Source organism: Squalius cephalus (genome assembly GCF_949319135.1).
Source record: "Squalius cephalus genome assembly, chromosome: 7".
NCBI classification, from domain to species: Eukaryota; Metazoa; Chordata; class Actinopteri; order Cypriniformes; family Leuciscidae; genus Squalius; species Squalius cephalus.
Genome location: NC_137128.1, coordinates 14705675 through 14712742, shown reverse-complemented (window position 1 = coordinate 14712742; position 7068 = coordinate 14705675).

Below are 7068 nucleotides of genomic sequence, written 5' to 3'. Positions count from 1 at the left end.
CTTTAAACTTCAAACTAATTTAAACTTTAAAGTAATTTAAACTTTAAACTAATTTTAACTTCAAACTAATTTAAACTTTTAACTAACCCTAACTCCAAACTACTTTAAACTTCTTCAAACTTTCTGGTCCAGCTTTCTCAAGCCAACTTAAAGTTTGTCTCGACGAACTTTTTAATCTAGTTAAGTTGGCTTGAGAGAGCCAACATATTGAAATCCTATTTAAACTTATTATTATTATTATTATTAAGTTGGCTTGAGAGAGCCAACATATTGAAATCCTATTTAAACTTATTATTAAGTTGGCTTGAGAGAGCCAACATATTGAAATCCTATTTAAACTTATTATTATTATTATTATTATTAATATTATTATTATTCTTCTGTAAAAAAACTGTTGACTCAAACTCCTCCTAGAGCTTTAACTCTACATACTCCAAACTCGGCTCAGACACTCAAACTGATCTGAAGTTAGTTGCTATATCTTTTCAGACTGAACGGACTTACGGTTTTCCTAAAAATGACGATCAAAACTCGGAAAAACTCCCATTGACTTGCATTGGGGAGTTCTAAAAAATTCAAATTTAGATTCAAACTCACCAACCGACGAAAATTCAAATCAAAATACCTTGAAGACTAAACCAAACTGCCGTTCTATATACTATATTAGCCAATGAGACTCATTTAAACTAATGAACTCTAAACTCATACACTTATAAACTAATTAACTTATAAACTCATGAATTCATAGACTTATGAACTCTTAAACTCATAAATTAATAAACTCTGAACTCTTAAACTCATTTAAACTTATAAACTCTAAACTCATTTAAATTTATAAACTCAAAAACTCATACACTTATAAACTCATCAATTGATACACTTATAAACTCTAAACTCATAAACTCTTGAGTGTGCGTGTGTGTCTGAGTGAGTGTGTGAGCGAGTTAGTGTGTGTGTGTGTGTGTGTGTGTGTGTGTGTGTGTGTGTGTGTGTGTGTGCGCGTGTGTGTGTGTGTGTATCTAACTTATTTATCTATCTATCTGTCATGAACTTCAAACTACTGTAAACTACTTTAAACTTCAAACCACTTTAAACTTCTTACGTTTAAAGCTCCCAGCTCCCAAGCAACTCCATAGCAACCAAACTTGAGTACCCTAGCAACCGTTTTGCAAGACCTATATCTCTGTATCAGAACATCGTATAGAGATGAGGTTTGGCTCTTTTGACTCATGCTAGCAAACAGCACTTCCAACATGCTACACATGCTAGCAGTGAATAGCTACATGCTAATAGTAATGAGTTAAGTGCTATATCATGCCAAGATCATGCTAAGAACTCTATAAAGACTCCATAGTAACCATCTGTGACAACTACCAACCACGTAGTAACATCATAGCAACCACCCAGAATACCTTAGCAACACCATAGCAACCACCCAGGACACCCTAGCAACCGCCTAGCAACCACCCAGAATACCTTAGCAACTGCCTAGCAACACCATAGCAACCACCCAGAACACCCTAGCAACCGCCTAGCAACCACCTAGAATACTCTAGCAACCACCTAGCAACACCATAGCAACCACCCAGAACACCCTAGCAACTGCCTAGCAACCACCCACAACACCCTAGCAACCGCCTAGCAACCACCCAGAACACCCTAGCAACCACCTAGCAACACCCTAGCAACCACCCAGAACACCCTAGCAACCACCCAAAACACCCTAGCAACCAACCAGAATACCCTAGCAACCGCCTAGCAACCACCCAAAACACCCTAGCAACCACCTAGCAACCACCCAGAACACCCTTGCAACCGCCTAGCAACACCCTAGCAACCACCCAGAACACCCTAGCAACCGCCTAGCAACACCCTAGCAACCACCCAGAACACCCTAGCAACCGCCTAGCAACCACCCAAAATACCTTAGCAACCGCCTAGCAACCACCCAGAATACCCTAGCAACCGCCTAGCAACACCATAGCAACCACCCAGAACACCCTAGCAACCGCCTAGCAACCACCCAGAACACCCTAGCAACCGCCTAGCAACACCATAGCAACCACCCAGAACACCCTAGCAACCGCCTAGCAACCACCCAGAACACCTTAGCAACCACCCAAAACACCCTAGCAACCAACCAGAATACCCTAGCAACCGCCTAGCAACCACTCAAAACACCTTAGCAACCACCTAGCAACCACCCAGAACACCCTAGCAACCGCCTAGCAACACCATAGCAACCACCCAGAACACCCTAGCAACCGCCTAGCAACCACCCAAAATACCTTAGCAACCGCCTAGCAACACCATAGCAACCACCCAGAACACCCTAGCAACCGCCTAGCAAAAAAACGTTCTGGTCCAAACTTTCTCAAGCCAACTTAAAGTTTGTCTCGACGAACTTTTGCATCTAGTTATTATTATTATTATTAATATTATTATTATTCTTCTGTAAAAAAACTGTTGACTCAAACTCCTCCTAGAGCTTTAACTCTACATACTCCAAACTCGGCTCAGACACTCAAACTGATCTGAAGTTAGTTGCTATATCTTTTCAGACTGAACGGACTTACGGTTTTCCTAAAAATGATGATCAAAACTCGGAAAAACTCCCATTGACTTGCATTGGGGAGTTCTAAAAAATTCAAATTTAGATTCAAACTCACCAACCGACGAAAATTCAAATCAAAATACCTTGAAGACTAAACCAAACTGCCGTTCTATATACTATATTAGCCAATGAGACTCATTTAAACTAATGAACTCTAAACTCATACACTTATAAACTAATTAACTTATAAACTCATGAATTCATAGACTTATGAACTCTTAAACTCATAAATTAATAAACTCTGAACTCTTAAACTCATTTAAACTTATAAACTCTAAACTCATTTAAATTTATAAACTCAAAAACTCATACACTTATAAACTCATCAATTGATACACTTATAAACTCTAAACTCATAAACTCTTGAGTGTGCGTGTGTGTCTGAGTGAGTGTGTGAGCGAGTTAGTGTGTGTGTGTGTGTGTGTGTGTGTGTGTGTGTGTGTATCTAACTTATTTATCTATCTATCTGTCATGAACTTCAAACTACTGTAAACTACTTTAAACTTCAAACCACTTTAAACTTCTTACGTTTAAAGCTCCCAGCTCCCAAGCAACTCCATAGCAACCAAACTTGAGTACCCTAGCAACCGTTTTGCAAGACCTATATCTCTGTATCAGAACATCGTATAGAGATGAGGTTTGGCTCTTTTGACTCATGCTAGCAAACAGCACTTCCAACATGCTACACATGCTAGCAGTGAATAGCTACATGCTAATAGTAATGAGTTAAGTGCTATATCATGCCAAGATCATGCTAAGAACTCTATAAAGACTCCATAGTAACCATCTGTGACAACTACCAACCACGTAGTAACATCATAGCAACCACCCAGAATACCTTAGCAACACCATAGCAACCACCCAGGACACCCTAGCAACCGCCTAGCAACCACCCAGAATACCTTAGCAACTGCCTAGCAACACCATAGCAACCACCCAGAACACCCTAGCAACCGCCTAGCAACCACCTAGAATACTCTAGCAACCACCTAGCAACACCATAGCAACCACCCAGAACACCCTAGCAACTGCCTAGCAACCACCCACAACACCCTAGCAACCGCCTAGCAACCACCCAGAACACCCTAGCAACCACCTAGCAACACCCTAGCAACCACCCAGAACACCCTAGCAACCACCCAAAACACCCTAGCAACCAACCAGAATACCCTAGCAACCGCCTAGCAACCACCCAAAACACCCTAGCAACCACCTAGCAACCACCCAGAACACCCTTGCAACCGCCTAGCAACACCCTAGCAACCACCCAGAACACCCTAGCAACCGCCTAGCAACACCCTAGCAACCACCCAGAACACCCTAGCAACCGCCTAGCAACCACCCAAAATACCTTAGCAACCGCCTAGCAACCACCCAGAATACCCTAGCAACCGCCTAGCAACACCATAGCAACCACCCAGAACACCCTAGCAACCGCCTAGCAACCACCCAGAACACCCTAGCAACCGCCTAGCAACACCATAGCAACCACCCAGAACACCCTAGCAACCGCCTAGCAACCACCCAGAACACCTTAGCAACCACCCAAAACACCCTAGCAACCAACCAGAATACCCTAGCAACCGCCTAGCAACCACTCAAAACACCCTAGCAACCACCTAGCAACCACCCAGAACACCCTAGCAACCGCCTAGCAACACCATAGCAACCACCCAGAACACCCTAGCAACCGCCTAGCAACCACCCAAAATACCTTAGCAACCGCCTAGCAACACCATAGCAACCACCCAGAACACCCTAGCAACCGCCTAGCAAAAAAACGTTCTGGTCCAAACTTTCTCAAGCCAACTTAAAGTTTGTCTCGACGAACTTTTGCATCTAGTTATTAATATTATTATTATTCTTCTGTAAAAAAACTGTTGACTCAAACTCCTCCTAGAGCTTTAACTCTACATACTCCAAACTCGGCTCAGACACTCAAACTGATCTGAAGTTAGTTGCTATATCTTTTCAGACTGATCGGACTTACGGTTTTCCTAAAAATGCCGATCAAAACTCGGAAAAACTCCCATTGACTAACATTAGGGAGTTCTAAAAAATTCAAATTTAGATTCAAACTGACCAACCGACGAAAATTCAAATCAAAACACCTTGAAGACTAAACCAAACTGCCGTTCTATATACTATATGAGCCATTGAGACTAATTTAAACTAATGCACTCTAAACTCATACACTTTTAAAGTAATTAACTTATAAACTCATGAATTCATAGACTTATGAACTCTAAAACTCATAAATGAATAAACTCTGAACTCTTAAACTCATTTAAATTTATAAACTCTAAACTCATTTAAACTTATAAACTAAACTCAAAAACTTGTACACTTATAAACTCATCCATTTATACACTTATAAACTCTAAACTCATAAACTCTGAGTGTGTGTGTGTGTGTGTGTGTGTGTGTGTGTACACACACACACACACACACACACACTCTAAACTCATTTAAACTTATAAACTCAAAACTCAAAAACTCGTAAACTACTTTAAACTTCAAACCACTTTAAACTTATTAAGTTTAAAGCTTCCAGCTCCCAAGCAACTCCATAGCAACCAAACTTGAGTACCCTAGCAACCGTTTTGCAAGACCTATATCTCTGCATCAGAACATCGTATAGAGATGAGGTTTGGCTCTTTTGACTCATGTTAGCAAACAGCACTTCCAACATGCTACACATGCTAGCAGTGAATAGCTACATGCTAATAGCGATTAGTTAAGTGCTAAATCATGCCAAGATCATGCTAAGAACTCTATAAAAACTCCATAGTAACCATCTGTGACAACTACCAACCACCTAGTAACACCATAGCAACAGCCCACAACACCCTAGCAACCGCCTAGCAACCACCCAGAATACCTTAGCAACCGCCTTGCAACACCATAGCAACCACCCAGAACACCCTAGAAACCACCTAGCAACCACCCAGAATACCTTAGTAACCGCCTAGCAACACCATAGCAACCACCAAAACACCCTAGCAACCGCCTAGCAACACCCTAGCAACCACCTAGAATACCCTAGCAACCACCTAGCAACACCCTAGCAACCACCCAGCATACCCTAGCAACTGCCTAGCAACACCATAGCAACCACCCAGAACACCCTAGCAACCGCCTAGCAACATCATAGCAACCACCTAGAACACCCTAGCAACCGCCTAGCAATACCCTAACAACCCCCAGAATACCCTAGCAACCACCTAGCAACAGCATAGCAACACCTAGCAACACCCTAGCAACCAACCAGAATACCCTAGCAACACCATAGCAACCACCAAAACACCCTAGCAACCGCCTAGCAACATCATAGCAACCACCAAGAAAAACCTTGGAAACCGCCTAGCAACACCCTAGCAAACACCCATAATACCCTAGCAACAGCATAGCAACCACCAAAACACCCTAGCAACCGCCTAGCAACAGCATAGCAACCACCAAAACACCCTAGCAACCGCCTAGCAACAGCATAGCAACCACCCAGAACACCCTAGCAACAGCATAGCAACCACCCAAAACACCCTAGCAACCGCCTAGCAACCACCCAGAATACCCTAGCAACCGCCTAGCAACACCATAGCAACCACCCAGAACACCCTAGCAACACCATAGCAACCACCCAGAACACCCTAGCAACTGCCTAGCAACACCATAGCAACCACCCAGAAAACCCTAGCAACCGCCTAGCAACCCCCAGAATACCCTAGCAACCGCCTAGCAATAGCATAGCAACGCCTAGCAACACCCTAGCAACCACTCAGAATACCCTAGCAACCACCTAGCAACACCCTAGCAACCACCCAGAATACCCTAGCAACTGCCTAGCAACACCATAGCAAACACCAAAACACCCTAGCAACCGCCTAGCAACATCATAGCAACCACCCAGAACACCCTAGCAACCGCCTAGCAACACCCTAGCAACCCCCCAGAATACCCTAGCAACCGCCTAGCAACAGCTTAGCAACCACCAAAACACCCTAGCAACCACCTAGCAACACCCTAGTAACCCCCCAGAATACCCTAGCAACCGCCTAGCAACAGCATAGCAACCACCAAAACACCCTAGCAACCGCCTAGCAACCCCCCAGAATACCCTAGCAACAGCATAGCAACCACCAAAACACCCTAGCAACCACCTAGCAACAGCATAGCAACCACCCAGAACACCCTAGCAATCGCCTAGCAACAGCATAGCAACCACCCAGAACACCCTAGCAACAGCCTAGCAACCACCCAAAATACCCTAGCAACCGCTTAGCAACACCAAAGCAACCACCCAGAATACCCTAGCAACCGCCTAGCAACACCATAGCGACCACCCATAACATCCTAGCAACCGCCTAGCAAAAAACGTTCTGGTCCAAACTTTCTCAAGCCAACTTCAAAGTTTGTCTCGACGAACTTTTGCATCTAGTTATTATTATTAATCT